General features: G+C 38.7%; 1 pseudogene; it reads left to right on the top strand.

Moving 5' to 3' along the window:
- The first annotated feature begins 840 nt into the window (after positions 1-840).
- LOC130456189 (zinc finger protein 345-like) lies at positions 841-25440 on the top strand (annotated as a pseudogene).
- Positions 25441-27824: the final 2384 nt, after the last annotated feature.

Here is a 27824-nt window from a genome sequence, read left to right as displayed (position 1 = left end):
ACAAACATTGATTATAGATAGAAAGATGGATGGATGGATTGATAATTGCTGGACTACTGAATTAACACATTGCATATTCGTTGATCAATTTACTGAAGGATACATAGATATGTGATAGATTGATAGTTTGAGGGATAGATTGGTTGAATGATAGTTTATATGTATACTGGTAGGTGGAGGGACAGATGGTTAAATTGTAGATAAAAAGATTGAGGAAAGAAAGAGATTGATCAACAGATTGACAGATGGATAGACGAATGGATGAATACAGATTGGACAGTTGGATGGATAGATACGGGAGACAATCAGAAGGAAATATATGGAATAAGTGGGAGGAGGGAGGGCAAAAGGAAGATACCATTAGGGAGTGCAGTAAAAGAGGAGATAACATGAAGGAATGATGGAAAATGAATGAGGGAAGAAGAAAAATACCAAGAGGGAGGTGAGAAAAAGGTGAGACAACTGGAAGAAACCATGGGGAATAAGTGTGGGGAAGAGGAAGATACCATTATCAAGGGGAGGAAAAGGTGAGACAACAGGCATGGAACATGGAGAATTAGCAGTGGGAGAAGGAGATACCATTAGAGAAGAGATGAAATGGTGAGACAACCAGGAAGAACCATATGAAATGAGTGGAGAGGAGGAGGAAGATACTATTAGGGTAGGTAAGAAAGGAGAGTCATAAAGAAGAACACAGGGGAATTGAATGAGTGGAGAAGAAATATACCATGGGGGGGGGAGGTCAGCCAAAGGGAAAGAACCATAGGAAATAAGTGCGGGGGAGAAGAAGAAAGATAGCATTACTCAAAGGAGGAAAAGGTGAGACAATTGAAAGGACACATGGAGTATGAGTGGAATGAGGAGGAAAATATTAGAGAAGAGAAAAAAGAAACAAGAGACAACAAGAAAAAACTATATGGAGTAAATGGGGGTGGGAAGGAAGATAGCATTACTCAGGAGAGGAAAAGGTGAGACAACTGGAAGGATCCATAGGGAATAAGAGGGGGGAGATGGAAGAAGCCATTAGGGAGTGGGTAAAATGTTGAGACAACAGGAAAAAGCCCTGGGGAATAAGTGGAGAAGAGAAGGAAGCTACTATTAGGGAGGGGAGGAAAAGATGATACAACAAAAAGGAAACATGGAGATTGATTAGGGGGGAGAAAGAAGATACTATTATGGAGGGGAGAAAAAGCTGAGACAAATGAAAAATCATGATGAATAAGTTGGGGGAGAAGAAACATGCCATTAGGGAGTGAGGTAAAAGGGGAAACAACAGGAAGGAACCATGATAAATTAGTGGAAGGAGAAGGAAGTTAGCATTAGGGAATGGAACAAAAGGTGAGACAAGAAGAAAGAAGCATAGGGAATGATTGGAGGGAGAAGGAAGATAGCTTTACTCAGGGGAGGAAAAGGGGAGACAACAGGAAGGAACCATGGAGAATCAGTGGAGGAGAAGGGAGTTACCATTAAGCAGGGGAGATTGATCGATTGATAGATGCATAGGTAACATGGAAAATAAGTGGGTAGAGAAGTAAGATACCATTAGGGAGAGTGGAAAAACTTGAGACAACTGGAAGGAAACATGAAAATGATTTGGAAAAGAAGGATGATGCTACTAGGGAGGAGGCAAAAAGGTGAGTCATAAGGAAGATGCCACAGGAATGGAGTAAGGGGGAGAAGGAAGATACCAATGCGGGGAGAGGGGAGGAAACAGAAAGGAACCATAGAAAATAAGTTGGGGAAAGAAGAAAAATAACTTCACGGAGTGGAGTAAAAGGGGAGACAACAGGAAGGAATCATGAAAAATCATTTGGGGGAGAAGGAAGTTACAATGAGGTAGTGGGGGAAAAGTTGAGACAACAGGAAAGAACCACAGAGAATAAGTGGAGGAGGGAAGGAAGATAACAGTAGGGAAGGGAGGAAAAGGTGCGACAACAGGAACAATAAGGAATAAGTAGGGTGAGAAGGAAGATACCATTAGGGAGGTGAGAAAAAGTTGACAAGTGGAAGAAACCATTGGGAATGTGGGAATGGAGAAGGAAGATACCATTAGGGACAGGGCAATGGTAAGATGACAAGAAGGAACACTGGAGAATAACTGTTGGGAGTAGGAAAATACTATTAGGCAAGGGAGGAAATGGTGAGACAATAGTAAGGAACGATAGGGAATAACTGGGAAGAAGGAGGATACTATTAGGGACTGGAGAAAAAGGTGAAACAACAGGAAGGAACAAGGTAGAATGAGTGGGGAGAAGGAAGATACCAGTAAATGGAAGAGTAAAAGGTGAGACAACTAGAAGATATTATGAAGAATAAGTGGGAAGGGAAGGAAGATATCATTTTGGAGGATAATAAAAGATGAATCAGCAGCAAGGAACCATAGGGAATAATTGGGGGGAGAAGGAAGATAGTCAAAGAGAGGGGATGAAAAGGTGATTCAAAAGGAAGGATCCATTAGGAATCAGTCGGAGGAGAAGGAAGATATCATTAGGGAGGGGAGATTGATTGCTAGATTATAGACATATATGGATGGATGAATAGAGAGACGGACAGTTAGATGGACAGACTCATGATTGAAAGAGTGTTGATTGATTTATAAAATGACATTATATATTGATTGATAGCTGGATAGATATATATTAGATTGCTAGGTTCATAAATTATAGATTGATAGATGAGTAGACAGATTGATAGATTATAGGGAAATGGATAAATAGTTGATGGATGCAGGGACAGACAGATAAAAGGAAGGATTAATAGATAATAGATTGCTTGATAGATGGATAGAGATATCAATAAATTGGTATATTATAGATGGATAAATGCATAGAAAGATTGGTAGATTACAGAAAGATAGACTGATGAATAGATAGATGGATAGACAGGTACATGGATAGATGAATGGATAAACAAGTAGATGGAGAGATAAATGATGGGTAGATAGACGTACAGTTAGATGAACAGACAGATAAGTTGATGACTAATTAACAGATTATAGATTGCTTGATAGATTACATGTTGATTGATAAGTAGATAGATTGGCCAATAGATGTATGATAGAATGATAGGTTCGTTGAGAGATTGATCATAAATTGATTGACAGGTCGATGGACAAATGGACGTATGGATAGATGGAAAGATGATGTATTGACAGAGAGCCAAACAGATTGAATACAGATAGAAAGATTGATGGATAGATGGATGGACAAAAGAACTGACAGATGGTTGGACAGATTGATGGATTGATTACTAGACTAGTGATTGAGTAAGAGATGATATATTGATGGATCAATTGAGTGATGGATAGACATATATTGATAGTTTGATGAATAGATTGGTTCATTGCTGGATTATAAATTTATTGGCAGATGTTTGCAGAGATTGTTAGATTATAGATAGAAAGACCGATGGAAAGAAATGGATAGACAGAAAGATAGATTATAGACAGATTGATAGATGGATAGAGGAATAGACAGATGGACTGGAGGTTGTATGGTTTTATAGATTCGTGATTGATTGGTGGAATATTGATTGATATAGTAAATGATAGATTTTACATTATTTGACAGATGTAGAGTTATATACTAGATTGATACATTGATCAAATAATTATAGATTGATTGATAGATTGACAAATTATAGATGGATGGATGGATAGATTAGTAGAGGATATAGACAGAAATATAAACAGACCAATGGATGAAATAGATAGACTGATGACTGATTGATAGATTATAGATTGATGTTTTTTGATAGATGATTGATAGATGGATAGACAGAGAGAACATTAAATTGATAGGTTACAGAGTGATGGATAGATAGATACACAGGTTGATAGATGGATAGATTCATGGTTGAATAGAGAGACAGATCTGACACACAGTTGGATGGACTGATAAATTGGTAATTGGTTTATAGACTGAACAACAGATTATATATAGATTGATAGATGGATAAATAGATATATAATAGATTGATAAGTTGATGGGTAGGTAGATTGATAGATTATAGATTTATTGGTAGATGTATGGACTATTGAATAGATGGATGGATTGATGGATGGAAGGATGGATGGACAGATGGATAGGTAGATGATACAAAATAACCTCACATAAATCACCAGCATTTCTATACACAACCAAGCCATGTAAGAAGAGATACTAAGAGATACCCAATTTAAAATAAACAAAAACAGCATAAAATGCCTGGGAGTATACCAGCCAAGACAAATCCAGGTGCTATATGAACATGATTAAATGCTTTTTATACAAATAAAGTTTTCTATAAATAATTTGGGAAATGTTCATTGTTCATGGATGGGCAAAGCCAATATAGTAAAAATGACAATGCTTGTTAAAGCATTCCATTTATTTAATGTCATTCCAATTAAATTTCCAAAAAAGATTTCATAGAGCTAGAAGAAATAATAAAATTCATTGGGATGAAGCAAAGGTCAAAAATATTAAGGGAATTAATGAAAGGAAATATAAAAGAATGAGGTCTAGCAGTATCAGATCTTTAATGGTATTGTAAAGCAGTAATTTCCAAAACTATCTGTTACTGTTTAAGAAAAAGGTGGATCTGTAGAACAGAGTAGATATACAATATAGAACACTAAATGATTATAGTGACTATGAGTTTGTGAAATGCAAAGTTTTAAATTTTGGGGATAAGAATTCAATATTTGGCAAAAATTGTTGGGAAAACTGGAGAGCAATTTGGCAGCAAATAGGTATATAACAATTACTTAAACTATTTTCTAAGATAAGATCAAAATGGATACATGATCTAAATACAAAATGTGATATTCGAAGAACATGTAACATTACTATCAGATTTATGGATAGGAGAATTTATGAGTAAACAAGAGACAGAGAGTATTGTGAGTTATGAAATGGACAATTTTGGTTCCACAAAATTAAAAAAGGTTTTATACAAATAAAACCAATGAAGCCAATATTAGAAGGAAAGAAGGAAATTAGGGGAAAAGATTTAGACAATTTTCTTGGAGAAAGGTCTCCTCTCAAATATAATAGGGAACTGTCAATTTATAAGAATGGGAGGGGGGCAGCTGGGTAGCTCAGTGGATTGAGAGCCAGGCCTAGAGACGGGAGGTCCTAGGTTCAAATCTGGCCTGAGACACTTCCTAGCTGTGTGACCCTGGGCAAGTCACTTGACCCCCATTGCCCAGCCCTTACCACTCTTCTGCCTTGGAGCCAATGCACAGTATTGACTCCAAGACAGAAGGTAATGGTTTAAAAAAAAAAGGAATGGGAGTCATTCCTCAGTTGATAAATGGTGAAAGGATATGAAAGAGAAGTTTTGAGAGAAATAAATCAAAGCTATTGTAAGGGTTAATTGGTAGGAATTTGACAAAAGTGAGGAGAACAGTTTGATAAAACACTTAGCTTAATTTGAGAAGTACAGATAGAAAATAGAAAGGAGGAAAGAGAGATTATTATTTAATACCTTAGGCATATACCTAAATTCCTAATACTAATTAAAATTTCTAAAAGACCCTAGTGCAATTGTCTTCAAGGACAGGTTCTTCTGCATGGCCAGGTCAGGCCTAATCTAACCTGCTCTATCTAGACATCTATTCACTTACTACCTACCAATAATAATAAATACACATTCATCACCTACGAACTCCTTAAATCCATTTCTCTATCCTAACTGTCAGTAGTAAAAACTGTCAGTTGTGACTCTTCACTGAGAGACCCAGACTGACCTCCTGAACCCTCTAGGTGCAGAGGTAAAAGCTTCACTGTCTACTGATTCCTTCCTTATATAGCTTCCTTGTCTCCTAGGTAACAGAATCTTCATCTTTCTTTCAGAGACATCTGTCACTTACCATTTAGAAATCCTTCTGTTCCTGACTCTTAATGAGACAGAGGGAGAGATAAAGAAAATCCTTTTAATGTTATACAGACATATGAAAAAATGCCCAAAGTTATTATTTATCAGACAAATGTAAATTAAAATGACTCAGATTTCTCTTCTTAATTTTTGAAGTTCCACCTTAGGTAGAGATCTAAATAGATTCCTAGTGTAAAGGAAATCAGTTCAATGGAAAGAAGCTGTGGCCAGAAGTCAGGAATACCCGGTTTTAAACCTTTGAAGTCAGATGCTGACAAATACGACAATTTAGCATCATTTTTTTACATGCATTCGATATAATGTTGAATTAAGATTGTATGCATTGCTGTTCACTCTCATATCAGTACTTTGCTAAATTCTGCATGTTTCTCTTATCCTTCCATATCCATGAAAGATGTAAAACTTCTTTTATGGAAATTTTTGGAATCTTGTGAGCAGTTGGAATACATTTTTCTATAATATGAAAGTTGATGAGAGAATTATGTTTTTTAAATTTATTTATTGATTAATTAATTTGGAATATTTCCCCCTAGTTACATGATTCATGTCCTTTCCCTCTCTGTCTCCTCCTAGACGAATTGTATTTTATACTAGGATGCTTCTCCTTCTTTTGTGGGACAAGGAGCTCCTTTCTTTGCAGTTTCTGGATTTGGATTTATCAAGGCAGTGGTGACTAAGTCCATTTGTTTCTTCTCTGATATATTCTTTGATTCTTGTAACAGTTAAATTAGTTTCTATACTAAAAGTATTATATTTTTATGAGATTTATTAAAGATTATTAGAAATCAAGGATAAAGAAAAACAAAATAAGAAAAGCACGTGCAACCTACTCACTGCATCTTGCCTGCCAGGTAGAGAGACGCGTGTGCTTAGAAGCTGAAGAAGAGCATCTTGGGAGGCAGAGAGCCCTTTAAATAGAAATTCTGTTCTTGTACTCAGGTGAGGACTCTGGTGAGATTATAGGGAATTTTGGGAAGTACCAAGGACTTCAGGGGATTGACATCTGGGGTCCAAATCTCCTTTTTGACACTCTATTGTTTTCCTTTATCAGCCAAGTTTCATCATGGTGGATACTGAGCTGATACTCAAAAACAGTAGAGTAAATGTGGAATTGTAGAATAACTTTATTTTTAACAAGGCCTTGTGTCTGTCAGACCTTGGCAGTTTGTCTCTCTTTTTCAGAAAGCCTCCAGAGGAGTCTCTACATATTTTTCAATCATTGATTTGCCTGATTAGTATCAGTACAAAATTAACATTCCACATTATCCCAGAGATCTCAAACAAAAAAAGCATTTATTCTTAAGTGAATAAATCCTTATTGCCAGAGAAGATGCTTCTGGGTACGAGGCGAATCAATTTTAAAGTCATTTTGTTTGAGGGCCATTGAAAAAAGGAGTATTTCATCAGAGAATCTCCCCAAACAGGTCAAAAGTAGGTGAGAAGGTTAAACGCATACTTTTGGCAATTAGGAATCATAGATGAAGGGCATCCAAATGAAGAAGGAGAAGGAACGTGGAGGATGGTGATGGCAAGCAAAGAAGAGCTAAAAGCAAGCTCTTCCTTTATTCTCCTTTGTCTCAGGGCCATTATTAGAAGAATCCTCTTCAGTCAAGATGTCCAGGGAAGTGGGGAGGGTACAGTCCTCCATAGGCTTCTGGACATGGAGATGAACGGCTTCATAAATGACAGAGTCTACGCTGTGACACCCCAGAAAGTCCTGTGAACCAAAACATGATCCACACAGGTTTAAGTGACTTCTGTACAGTGTTTGAAGAGCAGTTGATTACAATGCTATGTAAATTATTGCTGATAATGGAATCTGCTAAACTACTTAGATTACAGGAATATGATCCTAATGGCCCAAATAGAATATAGCACAAACACACACACAGTCTAGGGTAATCTCAGTAATGAACAATGATGGAAAGATGAATTGGGCTTTTAGTAAAAATCTAAATGTAAAAAGTTATTCATCCTGATGAGATCTGATGCTCATAAGAGAGGCAAAGGTTTCTTTCTTTAGGAAAAGGCCATGGATTACTCCTTTCCCTTTGTAACCCAAGGCATATCGTTGGATAAAACATGGAGGTTGGACTTCATGATCTTTATCAATGCTGACTCCAAATCAAAGCTTTGAAGTCCTTTTGAGGTGCTGCCCTCCTGAAAGGACACCCCAGACTCACTAAAATCCACAGGAGTATGAAGAAAACTAATTATATTAATGAGGTTAATATTGCATTTAAAATTTCACTAAGCTAACAATCCTCCTCTAACCAAGTGAGTAAAGAAGAACCTTGTCTTATGGGACCAATTCTGTGATTTTGAATGCTGTAATTTCAAATTTGGGGCGGCCATTAGTTATTCTGGGACTCCAGAACATAGAGCTTTCCTGATTGACATCTGTGTGTTCTGGAGAGTAAGAACAGCCCAAGTTCCTCTCAGAACCACCTCCCACCTTAGAACAAAAGAGACATGTTGGGGGCATAGCTGATGCAAAGGAAATCCTTTTTTGGAGCCACAGGTTAGAGTAGAGTAAAAACAGAACTCATTTCCCCATTCCCCTCTGCCCATGTGCCATTAAGAGAAATTTTCAAGCAAAAACAGTAATAGTAATAAAGAAAACTCATGGAAAACCCCTGGAGCTTTGTTATCTCAGTATTTTTTAGGGATGTCCATTTATATTGAAGAAATTTGGGAAGAGATGCTACTGGCAACACCAAGCTTGGTGACCCTAAATAAAATGGGTATTTAGGGGTGAGAAGGGGATATGCTAGACTCAAAACACATGGGGAGAATTGACCCAGTCAAGCTTGATTAACCCCAAAGTCCCTCAATCTCCACCTTCTTACCTCTGTACCTAATTGGCTTGTGGGGAGGAGCTGTGGGCAGGTTCCTCCTGAATCACCTGTGGCTGAGAAAGGGGAGATCCAGCTGGGGAAGCTGGAGGATGAACTCTCTCGTGGCTTATTCTTCTCTTGGCCTCTCTTGCTAAGGTTGCTTCTCTCCTCCTCTCTCAGAGGAAACAAGGAAGAAGAACTGATGGCAGCTACAGACCTGAGGGTCAGGTCTCAGGTGAGTTAGAGTTGACTTTGTCCTTCCTGAGGAAGATCCTCATCTCTGTTGATTAAATGTGGTCACATCCCTTTCCCTAAGAATTACTGCTCTGTGTCCTGGAATCCTGGCTTCTTTCCTCCAGTCTGTTTGCTTTCTCCCAAGCGTTTACCTAATAATATGAAAAATGCCTTAGTTTAAAATCTGTCTTTTCCCATTTTCAGAGCAATTATTTGACATTTTCCTAGTCCCATTTGGTAATAGAGAGATGGGTATGAGGAGGTCATTGGTTTGCCTGAGGTCACCTCCTGAGGCTGTAAGTAGCAGGACTAGCTTCTTAGCTGTCAGTTCCTCTGGTGTATAAGAATATGCACATGAATTATGTCTACCAGGTTTTTCTTTGGAAGCATAAATGCTAGTTCTGTATCTGCATGGATTTTTCTCTTGGTTCTACTCTTTTGCTCTTCATAATTGCTTGTATGCCTTTCCAAATTAAAACAAATTAACCTCCCTGATCCTCTGGGATAAGAACTCATTGGGAAACAGTTTGGCAGAAATTAGCTATAGAGCAGCATCGCACACCCTATATCAAGATGAGGTCAAAGTAAGTGTGTGATTTAGACATAAAGGGTGATAGCATGACGAATAGTTTATCTGTCAGATCTATGGGGAAGAGAAGAACTTAGGACCAAATGAGAGATAGGAGAACCTTACGAGATGTCAAAAGGATAATTCTGATTATTTTAAATTAAAAGGTTTTGGACAAACCAAACTAAAGTAACCAAGATCAGAAGGAAAATCACAAAGTGGGGGTTGGGGGGGGTTTACAGCAAATTTCTCTGAGAAAGGTCCAATCCCTCAAATATGAAGAGTCAAATTTATAGGAATACAAATTCTTCCCCAATTGAGAAATGATCAAAAGATATAAACAAGCAGTTTATATCACAGTTGTGAATTAATCTATCCATTCTGGAGTGCAATTTGGAACTATGCCCAAAGGGCTAGAAAACTGTGCATACCCTTTGATCCAGGAATATGACTACTGGGTCTGTATCCCAGAGAGATGAAAAAAGTGGGGGGAAGGACCCATCTGTACAAATATATTTCTAGCTTCTTTTTTGTGGTGGCAAAGATTGGAAAATGAGGGGATGCCCATCAGTTGGGGAATGGCTGAACAAATTGTGGCATATGATGGTGATAGAATACTATTGTGCTTTAAGAAATGATAAGCAAGATGATTTCAGAACAAGCTGGAAAGACTACATGAACTATTTACAGTGAAATCAGCAGTACCAGGAGAACATTGTACACAGTAACAACAATATTATAGGATGATCAAGTGTGAAAAATTTAGGTACTATTAGCAAGACAATGATCTAAGACAATTGTGAAGGTCTGAGGACAAAGAATGCCATCCACCTCCAGAGGAAGAACTGTTCCAATCTTGCTGTTTTTCACTTTATTAATGGGTTTTGGTTTTATATGAATATTTGCTTTTAACAATTACCAATATGGAAGTATGTTTTGCATGATAAGACATGTGTAACCCAGATCAAATTGCTTCCATCTTTGGGAAGTAGAAGGGAATGGAAGTGAGGAAGACAATTTGCATCTTATAACTAAGGAAAACAGGTTGAAAATTGTTATTACATGCAATTCAGGAAATAATACATTGAAAAAATGTAAAAAATTAACCTGATTATCATTTCTTGCTATGTAGTAATATTCCATCATAATCAGATGCCACATCTTGTTTAGCCATGACCCGATTGATGGGTATCCCCTCAATTTCTTGACCTTTACCACCACAAAGAGATGCTCTAAATATTTTGTAATATATAGGTTCTTTCCCTTTTTACCTGATATCCTAGGGAAACATCCTATTGTGGTATTGCTGGGTCTAAGAGTATACATAGTTTTATAATTCTCTGGGCAGAATTCCAAATTGTTCTCCAGAATGGTTAGATCAAGTCACAGTTCTACCAACATGGTATTAGTGTCACCATTTTTTCCATATTCCCTCCAACATTTATCATTTCAGCCAATCTGATGGGTAGGGACTGTTATCTCAGAGTTGTTTTGATTTGCATGTCCCTAATCTGTAATGATTTAGAGCATTTTTTTCTTATGCCCATGTATGGTTTTGATTTCTTCATCCACAAATGTTATATGACCATATCTCAATGGGGAATGACTCATATTCCTATAAATCTGACAAGACTCTGTATCTGAGTTATGAGACCTGACTGAGAGGCCACCTAAACAGGTTTCCCAAATTCTCTACTCTCAGTTCTATTGCATTCTGAACCTTCACAGTCACTACTGAGCTTGTAGCACTTCTCCAGTCTGTGGTGCAAATCAACTCTTCCTGTCATCCTGCTACACTCATTAAGCCGACAACCTTTTGTTTCAGGGTCCTGTGAAGTTTGAGGATGTGGCAATATATCTCTGGAAGGAGGAATGGGAACTAATGGACTCCACTCAGAAGAGACTGTACAGGCAGGTGATGCTGGAGACTTACGAGAATGTCCTCTCAGTGGGTAAGCATGCGATTGTGCTCCATTTTCTGCCTCCTAGCCTTCCCCTTAACCTGTCCTTGGTTTCATTTGTTAATGATGGCAACTAATAGTACTAGCAACGTTTAGATAGTGCTTGGATGTTTGTAAAGCACTTCACAATTATCTAGAGCCTTGAGAGGTAGGTGCTTTTATTTTTCATTTTACCGATTTGGAAACTGAGGCAGATGGATTAATTGACTGGCAAAAGAGTTTCACACAGCTAGTAATTGTCTGAGCCATGATCTAAACTTGAGCCTTCCTAACTCAAAGCCACCATTTCTATACGTCGTGTTATCCAGTAGTTTGACACTGGCATAAAGGCTCTTATCTCAGTGGTCTGGCTCTTACAGGAGCACTTACTCTCATTTATGTGTCTTAAAAGTTTTAGGATGTGCCTTTAATAATAAACTTTACAAATCAATGTTCCTGTGTAAAATTTTAAAATAAAAATTCTACAAATTAAATTAAATTATTGGAGAATTACAATTATGATTTCATGTTATTAAAATTTATTTTTTATAACAAGTGGGGCCTTTTTTCTTCCCTCTCACCTACTTACCCACATTTGTTTTTTTAGAAAAAGAAAGAAAAACATATTCCTTGTAAGAGATATGTACAGTCAGACAAAATAAATTCACATGGTGGCCATTATCCAGAAACGTGTGTCTAGTGTGCTACCAATTTTTTTCCTCACCTTTCTGTTGGGAGGTGAGCGTCAGGCTTCATTAGGAGTCCTCTGAAATCATGATTGGTTATTGTGTTAATCAGAGCCCTTAAGCTTTCAGAAATGCTGATGTTATCTAAATTGTTTTTCTTATTTCTGTTCATTTACTGTGCATTATTTCATAGAAGCCTTCCCAGGTTTCTTTGAAACCATTTCTTCAGTCATTTCTTTTAGCACAGCAGTGGGTCAATAAGCATTTGTGTTAAGGACCTACCAGGTGCCAGGCACTGTGTAAACAATAGCATCCCATTACTTTTATAGAGCCTCATTGGTTCAGCCATTTCCCAGTACATGGGAGCCCATTGAGTTTCCAGGACTTTGCCATGAAAAAAGCTGCCCTACATTCCTACACATAGGACTTTGTTTACTCTTGTCTTATCTCCTTAGGGTGCAGACTCAGTAGTGGTATAGCTGGGTCCAATGGTATGTACCGTTTAATGACCTTTTAGCCATTGTTCCAAATCACTCTCTATACTGGCTAGAAAAGCCATTTTTAAGCTAACACATTTTAAGTGATTTCTTATATAGCTTGAAAATGGGACCTTCATCCTTTCCCTTTTTCTGTGCATGTGATTTCCCAAGTTTAGTGGTAATTGAATTTGAGAAGAGCGATTCTTCCATGAACTCCATTCTAGGAAAAGGACATCTCAGCATTTGGGGAGTATAAGGCAAAACAGTGGCAAGCAGCAATTTGATGAGTTAGCTGCTGAGGAGAAGAAACCATTAGCATGAAATCCTAACAGAGAGGTAGCAGATATGGCAGAAAGAGCCGCAGCTTCAGAAAAAAGGGCTTGGGTTCAGATCCTGCCACTTAGGCCCTTTTGACCTTTGGCAAGTCACTTGATGTCTCTGTGCCTCAGTTTCCTCCTCTGTAAAGTGAAGAGTTCCTTCTAGCTCCATATCTGTGCCCTTTGAATTGAGGGCTACTTGATTGTTTATAAAAAGCTTGACCAGAGTCCAGAGAAGTGTCCTGGAGGCTTGTTCTTTGCTGAAGGGCCATAAGAGCCTTGTATTTCAGGAGCTGACATCTTTGCCTTGAGATTTCTCCAGTGGAATGCTTGCTTAGCTTCTAGGGGAGGGGAATGCCACCCCTTTTCCCTCAGCTCCTGAATCCCTTGGACTTTCCTGTCAGAACCCCCCTGGACAGTCTCCGGCCTGGGAGGATCCTGGGCAGGCATCTGCCCATCTCTGGGATGGCAGCTCTCTATCCTTGGCATAACCCAGGCTGTGCTGTTTGCTTCCCTCTGAACAGGAACTCCTCATGACAAGCCAGCAATGATTGTGCATCTGGAACAAGGGGAAACGGCATGGAGCCCAGCTCTGCAGAGACCTGGGAAGGAAAAGGGAAGGCTCCACGGCCACCGCCTGGGTGAGCAAGGTGAGAGGCAGGGGAAGAAGTCACAGGCTTAGTGGGATGGTAAATGGCAAATACTTGCCTGTGGTGACTGGGGGGCTCTCGTGAGAAGCAGGCCTCTTGCACAGTGTGTCCAGGGAGCCCTTTTTGCCGAGCAGGGGATGCTTTCTGGGTCTTGTGTAATGGAACAGATTTGTGGATATGAATTCCTGTGGGTTTTTAAATTAATAATTTAACTAAATATTATATTTTATAAAGTTGTATTAATAACTAAAGCAAAAGAACTTCCTGACTTCAGCCTGGTTACAGGTTCAAAAGAGCCCAAGGGAGGTTACAGCCACTTAAATACAATCACACAAAATGTGGGGACACCGGAAAATGGAACCCTGGAAAAACTAAGGGCCTTCTGGGAGATGAAGTCCAAAGGCTCACAATCTCCATTTATACATATCTCCCCTGTGATCCTATTGGGAAACCAGTTTCCCCAAAAGGATCATGGAAACATAACTTAAAAATTGCAATAATTTGTGAATAAGAGGAAAAGAGAACAAAAGCAATGATGACTGGGTTGACAAAAAGCCAGTTTGAGGGCAGTCCCCTTGGGCATCAGAGTATACATTCAAACAAAGGCACTTCAAGCCCCCATAGTTCAATTCACATCCCAAAGTTCACTCTGGATCTTCTAGTACAGCATGTGGTCTCTGCAGGCATCTATCTTCATGGGGCATTTTGGATTCTTGAGGTAGCAAGTTTCTTATCCTAAAATTTCTCAAATTTACATCAAAGTTCACAACAATAACTTGGACTGCCTGAGGTGAATAATAACAAATACAGGGATCACTCAGGGATGCACAGCTGTGTTATGAGGTATATGAATCAATTTGCAAAAGAAAATAAAAAAGATGAAAAAATTCAAATAAAAGAAAAATAACTTGTGGGTGAAATACAAAATGTAAAAGTTTATGACTAAAAAATCTAAGTAAAGGAAAAACAAATCTATAACAGATTCTTGAATCAGGGCCCAATTAAAATGATTCCAGCAATTTTGCATTTACCCAACCAGTAGCCAGGACTACAGAAAGTTTGCCACACTATGAAAGACAGAAAAGGGACTAGATTTATAGGAGCCAGGTAGGAGCCAAATTTGTGGGACAAGGAAGACCTGCCTTTAACACATGTCAAACAGCCACAACTTCGAACGCCAAACAAGTTCAAGACCTCTTGTCTTGGCTCAAAATTACATAAATCCCATCAGGATTGGTTGGTCTCTTTGACCTTGTGCTCGATTGGCACTATGCAGTTTAGGTTTGTGCTTCTTTGGCATTGTGCAATGGCTCTTTTTGTATTTTCTTGTCCTATAATCAGACAGAATCATTAAGCAAAGTCCCATGAATTTTTTTAAACAATCAATGGCATCATTTTTATAGTTTAAAGCTTTTGGGACATGTATTTAAAACTTATATTGCTGCAAAATAAAAATATTAAAGAATCCTACTCAAATTAATTTACTTATTTAGTGCCATACCCATTGAACTTCCAAAAAACTTTTTTACCGAATTAGAAAAAACCATAACAAAGTTCATTTGGAAGAACAAAGGATCAAGGATACCCAGGGAAATAATGAAAAAAAAATACAAAGAAAGGTGGCCTTGCAGTCCCAGATCTCAAGCTCTATTATAAATCAGTGGTCATCAAAACAATATGGCACTGGCTAAGAGACAGAAAGGAGGATTAGTGGAATAGACTGGGGGCAAGTGACCTCAGCAAGACAGTCTATGACAAACCCAAAGACCCCAGCTTTTGGGACAAAAATCCACTATTCGATAAAAACTGCTGGGAAAATTGGAAGACAGTGTGGGAGAGATGAGGCTTGGATCAACACCTCACACCCTACACCAAGATAAATTCAGAATGGGTGAATGACTCAAACATGAAGAAGGAAACTATAAGCAAATTAGGTGAACACAGAATAGTATACATGTCAGACCTTTGGGAAGGGAAAGATTTTAAAACCAAGCAAGACTTAGAAAAAGTCACAAAATGCAAAATAAATAATTTTGATTACATCAAATTTAAAAGTTTTTGTACAAACAAAACCAATGTAACCAAAATTAGACTGGAAGCCACAAATTGGGAAACAATCTTCATAACAAAAACCTCTGACAAAAGTTTAATTACTCAAATTTACAAAGAGCTAAATCAATTGTACAAAAAATCAAGCCATTCTCCAATTGATAAATGGGCAAGGGACATGAACAGGCAGTTCTCAGCCAAAGAAATCAAAACTATTAATAAGCACATGAAGAAGTGTTCTAAATCTCTTATAATCAGATGCAAATCAAAACAACTCTGAGGTATTGCCTCACACCTAGAAGATTGGCTAATATAACAGCTATGTAAAGTAATGAATGCTGGAGGGGATGTGGCAAAGTAGGGACACTAATTCATTGCTGGTGGAGTTGTGAACTGATCCAACCATTCTGGAGGGCAATTTGGAACTCTGCCCAAGGGGCGATAAAAGACTGTCTGCCCTTTGATCCAGCCATAGCACTGCTGGGCTTGTATCCCAAAGAGATAATAAGGGAAAAGACTTGTACAAGAATATTCATTGCTGCACTCTTTGTGGTGGCCAAAAATTGGAAAACGAGGGGATACCCTTCAATTGGGGAATGGCTGAACAAATTGTGATATATGTTGGTGATGGGATACTATTGTGCTCAAAGGAATAATGAATGAATTGGAATGAATTCCAATGAATAATGTTTGAAAATGACCAAATAAAATAATGTTTAAAAGGAAAAAAAATATTAAAGAAAAATCTCAATACTGCTGATGTGCTTGAAATACAAAAAGGAGAGAAAAAAATAAAATTCAGATACTATATTGCACATGCAATAAAAAAATCAAAGGTTATTTTTTTAAGTTTTAAAAATCAAAAATACATAGCTTAAAGTCAGTGAAGCACTGTGTCAGCCATGTGTGAGTACAAATGATTTTCAGAATAAAACAGTAACACAGTAGATAATGCACATTCAAAGAAGTACAAAACTCTCCAAAATTCACAATAGCCCAGTTAATTACAATAGCAAACAAACCCACTATCATATTTCAAATAAGTTGCTGTATGACATAAAAAACCTATGAACTGATGGATATTTGTCACAGTTTTTACAGATGTAGCAAATCTTTCAACCTTGGCAAATATATATATATATTTTTTTTAACATTATTTTTTATTTGGTCAATTTCAAACATTATTCCTTGATTACAAAAATCATTTTATATTCCTCCCTCCCCTCTCCCCCCCCTCACTCACAGCGGACAGGCAATTCCACTGGGTATCACATGTGTCCTTGATCAGAACCGATTTCCATGTTGTTGGTATTTTGGCAAACTTATCTTTAAACAAAGTAAAACTTATTTGGGTCTAGAACATCCTCAAGAAATCTAGATTGTTCTGTTGGAAGTAAATTAAAATGAAGAGTTTTGCAGGAGCTCTTTTTCTGGCTTCCTGATTACATATAAACACCTTGGTAGGAATATTTCTTTGTTTCTCTACCTTTAATACAACATTCTTTATTATATATATATATGCATATATATAATATCATCCATTCAGAAACCACTAGTTATGTAAAATTATTTCTGAAGACCCTTTAAAATTACAATTAAATTCTTAGCTTATTAAATTCTCTAAAGGTTGTAAATAACTTTTAACCAGTTTTGTTGAAATCCATCCATCATCATCTATGTGACAATCAACAAAGGCAACATGTGATCTTCGATGGATCTAGGGACCAGGGTTTTAGGCAAGATGTTCATGGGCTTATACAATGATATTTTGTTCTTCAGCAGAGGTAAAGGTACAAATTAAAGATCATTTAGGCAAGACAGAGTAGCTTAAAATGATTAAGTATTACAGAAAGGTATTGACTAGATTAATACAGATAAAAAAATTTAAACCTTAAAGCAATCAGTAAATACAATAATATAAACCAATAGGAGGTGTAGACAGGCAGTATAGTCAAAATCTTTTTCACCAATCCCAATAGACTTGTTCACTATTTTTTTTAAAAGCCCTCACCTTCCATCTTGGAATGAATACTGTGAATATTGGTTTCAAGGCAGAAGAGTGGTAAGGGCTAAGCAATGGGGGCTAAGTGACTTGTCCAGGGTTATACAGTTGAGACGTGTCTGAGGTCGGATTTGAACCCAGGACCTCACGTCTAGAGGTCTGGCTCTCAATCCACTGAGCTACCCAGCTGCCCCCAGACTACTTCACTATTATAGGAGAATAAACTCAAAATTGTTAGCAATAAGCTTCCGGATCTCTTTTAAAGTTTCCTTCCCCTCCCCTGGTATTTATTCTCCATTTAGATTTCCTTTGTCAGAGGTCTGGATTTCCTCACAGAAGCAGTCTGCGTGTTGAGAGCAGTTGGGACCTTTAGAACTTTGTCAAAGTATTTCAGGCCGGTTTGTAGCATAAGCAGCCTGGCTTGGGGCATATTCTGGAGGAGAAGGAAATCTCCAGCGAAAATAAAGAGTCCCAGGATGAGAATTAAGCAGATCCAAAGTGCACTTTTTAGCTCTATCAACACAAACTTGTTTCGGAGTTTCAAGCATGCTTTGCAAGAACATTTTTCCTGACAGATGCTGAATGGGGTTCTTTTCTCCACGCTGAAAACCGGCCCGGCAGGCTAGAAGCACACGTGGAGGGAGGAAAGGGCCTAGGCGCAAAGATTTTGACACGCCACCCTCGGTGGAAAAATAATGGCTGGGATTGGCAGGCTCTGGTGGTGGTCTGGACTCGGCAAGAGGAGGCTCCAAGTGTTGAGGAATCTCTGGCCAAGCAGATGGACAGGAGAAGCAGCAGGCAGCGGCAGAGCGGGGCAGGAGCCCAGGCACACCCCGCCACCGGACCTTGTGGTGGGCAGCAAGCCGGCAAATTTACTATCTTTACTGGAAGGCACAATTCCTAATCCCTGCGTGGTAAGCCAAAATGTGGGGGTTTTAATTAATAATCAATAACTAAGTGTTGTGTTTTATGAAATTTTATTAAAAATAACTAAAGCAAAAGAACCTTCTGACTTCAGCCCGGTCTCAAGTTCAAAAGAGCGCGAGGGAGGGGTTACAGCCACTTAAATACAGTCAAGCAAAAAGTGGAGACACAGGAAAATGGAACCCTGGAAAAACAAAGGGACTTCTGGGAAATGAAGTCCAAAGGCTCAAAATCTCCAATCTCCATTTATACATTTCTAAGCGTTGGCCTTCCATAGAGGATCGGGAAAGTGTGGAGGAAAGAAGGGGGGGGGAACCGATCACCAACATAAACCACAATTTGTTCAGCCATTCCCCAATTGATGGGCATCCCCTCTTTTTACAATTTTTGGCCACCACAAAGAGCGCAGCTATGAATATTCTTGTACAAGTCTTTGTGTCCATTATCTCTTTGGGGTACAGACCCAGCAGTGCTATGGCTGGATCAAAGGGTAGATATTCTTTTGTCGCCCTTTGGGCATAGTTCCAAATTGCCCTCCAGAATGGTTGGATCAGTTCACAACTCCACCAGCAGTGAATTAGTGTCCCTGCTTTGCCGCATCCCCTCCAGCATTCATTAGTTTCCTTTGCTATCATATTGGCAATCTGCTAGGTGTGAGGTGATACCTCAGAGTTGTTTTGATTTGCATCTCTCTGATTATAAGAGATTTAGAACACTTCTTCATGTGCTTGTTAATAGTTTTGATTTCTTTGACTGAACATTGCCTATTCATGTCCCTTGCCCATTTATCAATTGGAGAATGGCTTGATTTTTTGTACAATTGATTTAATTCCTCATAAGAGTGAATAATTAGACCTTTGTCAGAGGTCATCAAGTGTCCTTGTATCCTACTAACCCTCTCCCAGGATCCATTTAGTCAATACACTGTACATCCCAGATGTCTCAGGTAGTCATCTGATCCCTTCTCTTGCACATTATGGAGCAGGATTCATCCTCAGGAACAGCTCAGAAGGCTCCGCTTCCCTGGTTCCAAATCACTTGTAGAGGTTCCTACATTCCAATCTGCCAAAACTTCATAGAATAATTTCACTTTACAGTTATCAAGATGTATATGTGTAAAATCCTTAATCCAGTTTTGAAAACTTATTACTAAAACATAATCAGAGCCTGAATTTCCTTGCTAGATACATTTAGAAGCCAATCATATGCATATATGTAATTATTCAAACAGTCTAATCTTGTTGCTTTCTCAAAACGTGCTATTCAATTTAATTGGAAAAGTTATCGGGGGCAGCTGGGTGGCTCAGTGGATTGAAAGCCGGGCCCAAAGATGGGAGGTCCTGGGTTCAAATTTGACCTCAGATACTTCCTAGATGTGTGACCCTGGGCAAATCACTTCACCACCCCATTGCCTAGCCTTTACCGCTCTTCTGCCTTAGAACCAATTCATAGTATTGATTCTAAGACAGAAGGTAAAGGTTTAAAAAAAAGTTGTACATTCTTGTGTTACTCCTTTTGAGGAAGATATCATCCCTCCATTATAATTTGACAACTAACGTAGATTAAAATTGTGGGATCTTTCATGCTATCATCCTATTACAGTAACTCAGAGATGTTCCAGTATCAGCCATTAATTAATAGATTCAATATTGTACTTAGCTTCTACTCCTCACCCACTCTGATTATAGGATTTTCCTCTGAAATGAAAAGAAGGGACAGAGTTATAACAATGTCTTAATAGAGGAAAAGGAAACTTCCTTATCTCTGTCTGATTGCAAGCCTGAATCATATCTGACTCTCAGTCATGTAGGCACAGGCTATCAAAAGCAAGGCTCAGGATTAAGCAAGTAGGAACATTTCCTGATTAGAAAAGAAATAGTACAATGGGGAAACTGAGTCAAGAGACTCCTACCTTAAGCCAAGCCAAGATCCCCGTCCCAACTTCCCAGGCACAGCCATCCAGCAGTAACATTTCTCAGGTTGCAAAACATACTATTCTCTACTATTGCTTTTGTGAAAATTCAGACCTCCTTGTAATCAAAACAAAGCCAGAGGACATGCCAGTCCCAAGATGTTTTACCTCAAATAGCAAAGTTTTACTAACCACGAGGTAAAGAATGTTATTGACTTTCTCACATTTCCCTAACAGGTAAATATCATTTATCTTTTATTTATAACTTAAACACAAATATCAATAGTTGATTATAATATAAATACACTTATTTAATTATGATATTATATATGTTAATATTATTACTAAATATTAATATTTAAAGACTAAATAAAAAGAAATAAGTTATATATTTGAACCACCCTATACATTTTCATAATTTTTATGAGTATAGCAAAAATTTCCCAATGAAAACTCATTATTATATTAAACTTATGATTTTTTATTTTAAAACAAAACATATAGTGTCGCCCATTTTTTACTGAAAATGTTTGTGTGACTGATTTTGTACTCCTATTAAATATTTAACTTTTCAAATATCTACTTTTTATCACATTCCTTTTAAAAAGAAAATGATTAATCTAACAATATCCAAAGGAACCACAGTCTGGAGGCCAGTTTGGGTGGAATATGAACTCTTATGGAGTTGGTATTGTTTCAGTCTTTTGATCCATATGCTTATACTTGTGTCACATAGTAGGTGCTTCGTAAAAGATTAATGTTCGACTGATACTGAATACCTGAGGCTGGAGGAACGGGCAAATTATGTGGAAAGAGAAGATAGACCCAGTCTGCAAAGGGCTTTAAATGTTGTACAGAGTAATTTGCATTTTATTCTCCAGGCAGAAGGGAGCCACTGGAGCTTCTTGAACGAGAGAGTGAGGTGATCCCAACTGTGCGTTAGGAATATAATATTGGCAGTTCAATGGAGGATGGATTGGAGAGGGATCCCTGGATGAAGAGAAACCAATTTAGGAGTAGAGTTGAAGGATTTGGGCTTAGGGTTCTCTTGCTTGGACTAGAGTGGTGGTTATATGAATGGAGTGAATGGGGAGGATGAAGCAGAGGCTGTTAAGCTCAATAAACATTTTGTAAGGTACGAGGTTCATCCTAATATGCACACTAAGAAACTCCCCAGCTTTGACCACAGGAAAATGTAGTCCTTTTTCCTCAAAAAGACCCCCTTCAAATGGAGGAAGATAAAAAAAGGATTTCAACTCTTTATCACCTTCATATTGACAAAATGCTTGTCTATAACAATTCTAAGGGAAGTGCTACAAGTATTATTATGTCCATTTTCCAAGTGAGTAATGTGGTGCAAATGACTGGTTCTTGGTAGCACAACATTAGGACTTTAGATTGGAATTTGTCCCTGGAGCTCCTCTGTAGCATAGTCTTCTCCTGTTGTTACTATTCAGCCATTTTTAGTGGTGTGACCCTATTTGGGGTTTTCTTGGCAAAGACACTAGAGTGTAATTTCCAGATCATTTTATAAATGAGGAAACTGAGGCAAACATAGCTAAGGAACTTGCCCAGGGTCACACAGCTTATGACTTCTCACTGTGCAAAGTTTTTTTTATCACTCAGGGAGATGAATTCTTTAATTTTTGCAGCAGTGTCTCCATTTCATCACTCACAAAATAAATACTGGGTGTGGGATGGCATCCTGGGTAGAGGGCTAGTGTTGGAGTCAAGAGACCTGGGATGAAGGCCTGCCTCTAACACCATGGACAAGTCACTTAATTTCTCAGTGTCCCAGTGTTAAGGCATGAATGCATTGGTGATCTACATGGGTGGAGGCAGTTTCCCTCCCAGTTTAGCACAGTTCCAGACCAATGACTAAAGGAGTGAGTAAGCTAACAAAAAGAATTGAATCCAAATTAACCTCACCTTTTCACCAAGGAGAAATCCTTTCCCTCAAATCTTTCACATTTAAAAGCTTTGCTATCTGAGCGTCATTCTGACCTGGTAGCATCCTTTAGCAGAGTCCCGTTAAGACTTGTACCTTGAATATGGGATGAAACCCATGAGGAAAAGTGTCGCTGATCCCCCTTATCTAAAAACTCTGAGTATAGACAATATTGTTGAAAGAAGAAGTGATATATTCTTGGGAATAGCTATTATTTTCTCTTTGTCATTTCAGGTGATGGGGAAAAGACAAAAACTAAGGATCATAATCCAAAAGAAAATGAAGATATAGGATCACAGAGGATGTTATCAGCTGGGATGTTGGGTGCTATTGTCCAGGACGCAGAGTTTCAAGAAAGTTCTGACTGTGAAGGCAGGTTAGAACTGCAACAAAGAAGCACAGCAGGAAACAGAGTCAGAAAATCTCCCCAGGAGAAATATTTCCAGCATGTTACTCTTTTTACCAGCAATGGCACTGCAGAGGAGAGAGGCCATGAGTACAAAGGAATCCCGGATCTGAACTTAAAGAAGGTTCCACACGCAGGAAATCTTTCAGGAGAAAGAGCTCAGCAATGTGATTCTCATAAGCACAGTCACGGAAAAAATGCAGTGCCTTTAAGATATCACCAATTTAATAATGAAGAGAAACCCACTATAGGTGGGGAAGCTGGCAGTTGGCCTAAAGGCTTTGATTGTAGAGGAAGGAAGAACAAAGTATATAAATGTAATGAGTGTGGGAAAACCTTTGGAAGGAAATCCAGCTTCATTAGACACCAAAGAATTCATAGTGGAGAGAGGCCCTATGAATGCAAAGAATGTGGAAAATCCTTTAATCAGAATTCTACACTAACTAAACATCAAAGAATTCATACAGGGGAAAAGCCCTTTGAATGTCCCGAATGTACAAAAGCTTTCAGAACAAAATCAGGCCTTACCAGGCATCAGATAGTTCATATAGGAGAGAAACCTTATGAATGTAAAGAATGTGGAAAAATGTTTGGAGGGAGAGCAGGTATAATTCATCATCTGAGGACTCATAGTGGAGTAAAACCCTATGTAAGTAGAGAATGTGTGAAATCCTTCATGGGCAGTTCACACTTTATTATGCATCATAGAATCCACCTTGGAGAGAAGCCCTATGAATGCAAAGAATGTGGGAAAACCTTCATATACAACTCAGACTTTAGTAAGCATCAGAGAATCCATAGTAGAGAGAAGCCCTATGAATGCAAAGAGTGTGGGAAAGCCTTCATATACAACTCAGACCTTAGTAAGCATCAGAGAATCCATAGTGGAGAGAAGCCCTATGAAGGCGAAGAATGTGGGAAAGCCTTTACATTTAGGTCAGGCCTTAATAAGCATCAGAGAATCCACAGTGGAGAGAAGCCCTATGAATGCAAACAATGTGGGAAAGCCTTCATATACAGCTCAGACCTTAGTAGTCATCTGAGAATCCATAGTGGAGAGAAGCCCTATGAATGCAAAGAATGTGGGAAAACCTTCATATACAACTCAGGGCTTAGTCTGCATCAGAGAATCCATAGTGGAGAGAAGCCCTATGAATGCAAATAATGTGGGAAAGCCTTCATACAGAGCTCAGACCTTGGTAAGCATCAGAGAATCCACAGTGGAGAAAAGCCCTATGAATGCAAAGAATGTGGGAGAGCCTTCATACAGAGCTCAGATCTTAGTAAGCATCAGAGAATCCATAGTGGAAAGAAACCCTATGAATGCAAAGAATGTGGCAAAGCCTTTACATTTAGGTCAGGCCTTAGTAAGCATCAGAGACTCCATAGTGGAGAGAAGCCCTATGAATGCAAGGAATGTGGGAAAGCCTTCATACAGAGGTCAGACCTTGGTAAGCATCAGAGAATCCACAGTGGAGAGAAGCCCTGTGAATGCAAAGAATGTGGCAAAACTTTTATAATGAGCTCAGGCCTTAGTCAGCATCAGTGGTTGCATAGGTGAGAGAAGACCTATGAATGCAAAGAATGTGGGAGAGCTTTTCCAGTGAGGTTATGTCTCTTTGGGCATCTGAGGATTCATAGTAGAGCAAAACCATATATATGTGAAAGCTGTGGGAAAGCCTTCAGGTGTCATTCAAGCCTCAATGACCATGAAAGTGTTCACACTGGAGAGAAGTCTTATTCATGCACTAAGTAGGAAAGTCTGCAGAGGGTGCTCAAATCTTACCAAACATTGGAGAATTCATACTGGTGAGAAACCCAATGAATGTAGTGATTGTGAGAAAGCCTTCCATCAAAACTCCAGTCTCATTCAGCATAAAAAAATTCACGGTGCTTAACTGAGTATAATAAATATCAGAGAAACTACTGTCAGAAGTGTTTTGCTGGATCCCAGAGAAAAAAAAAGCAGGGTCAGACTCCATAAATGATTATAAATTCTTTAAAGGCAGAGCTTTTTCTCAGATTTGTTTTGTTCAGCAAGTAAGTGCAATTCTGGATTGGTATCTAGTAAATATGTTTTCACATTGATTCATCAAAATGGCATTGAAGGGATAGTTGAAAGAGACACTTCTCTCGACCAAATCCGTATTCTTTTTCAGTTCCCTTTGGCATGACCTTTTGCTATCACTTCTCATCTCTATACCTCTAACCTGACATGCTCCAATAGCTGATAATAATGTTATGGCCATGTGCTCCATCCCAGTGTCTTCAGCTCCTTCAGTCAGCAGCAGTACCATTTTTACAGGCTGAAGTCATTTCCATTTCAAAAGGTTTTCACCATTTGTATCTACTTTGCCCTTTTTTTTTGCATCTACACTTAAATGTTATTTATGTTATTTTTCTAGATAACATCTTTGCTCCATGAGCGGCAGTGCCATTTTTTTCCATACTCACCTGCTCTTTTTTGTGTCTTGGTTCCCTGTCTGATTTGTATTCCTTTTCAATAGAGGGATGGCTTTGGAGTCAGCGAGAGCTGGGATCAAGGTCTGCCTCTAACATTTAGCAGCATTGCAACTATGGACCAGTCCTTCAATCCCTGGCAACTCTAAGGCATGCATGTTTTATTATTAAGCACTTATTAAGCACCTACTTTGTGTCAAGCACTGGGAGAGAATATGAAGCTGAAAACCTCAAACAGGTACTGCCCTCAGAGAATTTCTGTTCTAGTAAGGGAGTGAGAGTACATGTGCACAAATAAGGTCAGTAGAGGAAGAGGTCCCTAACTGTGAGAGAGTACAATCATCAGATAGGATCAAGGATGCAAGACATGAAGGAAGCTAAACTCTGAGAGAGAGAATGAGATGGAAGGCAGTCCAGGCATGGTGCAAATGCATGGAAGGAGGAAATGGAATATTGAGCTGAGGGAGAAGTTGACCAGTCTGACTTGAATGTAGAGTTCACACAGGGGGAAAAATATGAGGATGGACAGGTGAGGCAGAATCTACATGTAGAGGACCTGAAGGCCCTTACATATTTCTTGAATACTTTCCAAAGATCCACCTGGAGTTCTACTTTCTCCTAAGCTTTTGTTGACTACAAAAGTACATCCACTGATTATTCCCATTTCATAACTCTTGTAGCGCTGATTCTAATGATTGAAGCCATGTTTTTGTATTACCTTAAATTCTTTGAGATCAATGTAGATCTCTTGGTTATTATTTTATCTCCTAACAGTAATGTCTCTTTTCTGAAAGTCCTCCTTTGGGTAAAATGAGAAGGCAAGATTGGAAGCACTGAGACTCTGTAACCTCCTGGGTCAGTCATGGAATGGTTTTTATTGGACAGACAGCTTGCTGTGTTCCTATATGTTCTCTCGGCACAGACCACGGATTCCAGGAATGATTGCCTTGTCCGATCACAGCCATTCCTGGAAAGCGGCAGGGTCCAGAATAGCCCTGGGCTCACTACTTACAGGAGAGGTGGTTCCTTTTTCCAAACAGTAGGACATCTGCCCTAAAGAAGAAAGAAAAATGACAAAGATAAGGAGACCAGAATGTAAGGAGATGGAAATCAGATAGAGGCCTATAAAGGGTCTACAATTAATGAGGGTGAGGCTTTGAGGCTTTCTCTACTCTCATGAATTTGTCTTTGTTCATCTCTTCAGAAATATAAATTATTGTGCTGAGCTGTGGGTGAAGGAGAAGATGGCAGTCCAACTACCTAGCTTTTTCAATCATTCCTGGGCAACTATCTGGGTCCTTGCTCCTGGAACTCAGCATAAGACATTGAATGGCCTAAGGCTCCCAAAGGTCGAGAATGGGCCTGGCAAAATCCAGAACATGCCATTCCCATTAAGGACATCTCCTCCAGCCTCCTCCTTCAAAGAAACATCTCTCAAGAGGTTCATCTGTCAGTGTGTGTATCTATACCTGTTGGGCGCCAGTTACATCAGCTTTGAGGTCCTGTACATTTTTTCTTCAGAATAATCATTTTAGGTAAATTAAGTCAAATTCTCCAAGCCAGGTAATTATTAAGGTTTTATTGGAACAGGGCCAAGTTCTCCAACAGAGCTTCACTAGTCCCTACTTGTTAGTGGACCAGCTAAATCACAGTTACTTAGATTTCATAAGGTATAGAGAAGAGAGCTGAGAGTGTAGCCTCTACGTCTATGAAGACAGTCTGCGAGGACTTGGAGTTGGGATTTTTGGGTGGAGAATTTAATTATGTAGACTTTAAAAATTAATATCCAATACTCCAAGTATTATAGTTATAAGATTTATTCATAATAACTAAAGCTAGAGTAAAAGGGAGCTAACTAAGCCACGGTTGCAAGTGAAGTGAAAATGAGGGCCAGGTTCCAGAAACTTATTAACAATAATGTAAGGACACAGGCAAATAAAGGGGAAAGGATGCTGGGAAATACAAAAGGAATTCTGGGGAATGTAGTTCAAAGATAGAAAATGTCCACTATTGCAATCATAAGATTTAGGGACACCTCAACCCTGGTCCACTAATCTACCCTGTGAGTTTGCTTATTACCATAAATCAACTACTGTTTTATAATGACCTTTGAAACAGTCAGATTGAATCATACCAACAATGACAGGTTAGGCCTGCCTGTGGCCTACATCCTGACTCCAACCAAACTGAGTAGTCACTGGGTTCATAGAAAGGACTAATCCATTTCTTCAGCTTCATACAGTAATTAGGTCAGCTTTCACCTAAGTATTTCACTTTACTGTCTCCTCTTTGGATCTCTCTTCTCTATCATATTTCTCTTTTCACTGCCTCTACTCTGTCTCTCCTTTCTAGTCTCTTCTCTAGCCTTTCTCCTCTATATCTGCCTCTATTCTCTCTTATCTCTCTCTTTCCTTCTCCTGGCTTTTTCTCCCTCTTTTCTCACCTCTCTCTGCATGAAATCACTCCTCTTTATCTCTCTCTCTCCCTCCCTTTTCCTGGATTTTTTCCCTATCATCTTTCTCCTCTCCCTGC

This window comes from Monodelphis domestica, chromosome X (assembly GCF_027887165.1).
Source record: "Monodelphis domestica isolate mMonDom1 chromosome X, mMonDom1.pri, whole genome shotgun sequence".
Taxonomy (NCBI): domain Eukaryota; kingdom Metazoa; phylum Chordata; class Mammalia; order Didelphimorphia; family Didelphidae; genus Monodelphis; species Monodelphis domestica.
The sequence above is the reverse complement of the archived record's forward strand: the minus strand, read 5'-3'. Positions and strand labels throughout refer to the sequence as shown.